The following is a 643-nucleotide window of genomic DNA, read 5'->3' on the forward strand; positions in this document are numbered from 1 at the left end:
TCAGAGAATTTTTACACAAAGGCCTAACAAAATGTTTTGTATTTTAAGCGACCTATTGTGTCACATAACTTCCATTTTTTACTCTCACGAGACGAAGTCCAGGAAATTGAACTGCCAGAACGTTTTCTGTTATTTTCAGATTTACTATTATTATTAGTATTATTATAGAGCCGTTATTCTGACTCTTACTACTATGTAATTATAAGAATAATGGGGATCATTTGTCATTTAGTTGAAGTTACACAGGTTGTTTCTGAAAATACAGGTAAGAACAAACGTATCTGTATTTAATTTTTTATAATAATTACAATAATTGGCATCGAACAGGTCATATTTCCTGTTGGGGATAATAAAGTTGTATCTAATCTTACGTCTGCTCTCTGTCAGGCATACAGTGTTTTGTTGAACTAATCTCATATTCATATCATAGACTCAGAGACAGTTAACCCAGTGGTGTGGTCTAATGTATATGTGTAGTGGGTATTTTGTACTGTATATCAATATTTTTGCCTATACATAAGGGCCAGAATCCTCGGCCTTTGGGGAAGGGGGGGCATATCATAGTGGGGGGAGTCTGTGTGTTCACCCCCAAGGGTTATTTTGAGCGTCTAGGACTTCATTTTCTGCATTATGATAACTTTTA

The 643-nt window shown here is 35.1% G+C and overlaps 1 protein-coding gene across 1 annotated transcript in view; it reads left to right on the forward strand.

The window, feature by feature from the left end:
- Positions 1–643, forward strand: part of neurod6a (neuronal differentiation 6a) — a 4678-nt gene that overhangs the window by 820 nt on the left and 3215 nt on the right. The gene's annotated exons all lie outside the window — the stretch shown is intronic.

Source organism: Etheostoma spectabile, unplaced genomic scaffold (genome assembly GCF_008692095.1).
Source record: "Etheostoma spectabile isolate EspeVRDwgs_2016 unplaced genomic scaffold, UIUC_Espe_1.0 scaffold272, whole genome shotgun sequence".
In the NCBI taxonomy this organism is placed as follows: Eukaryota; Metazoa; Chordata; class Actinopteri; order Perciformes; family Percidae; genus Etheostoma; species Etheostoma spectabile.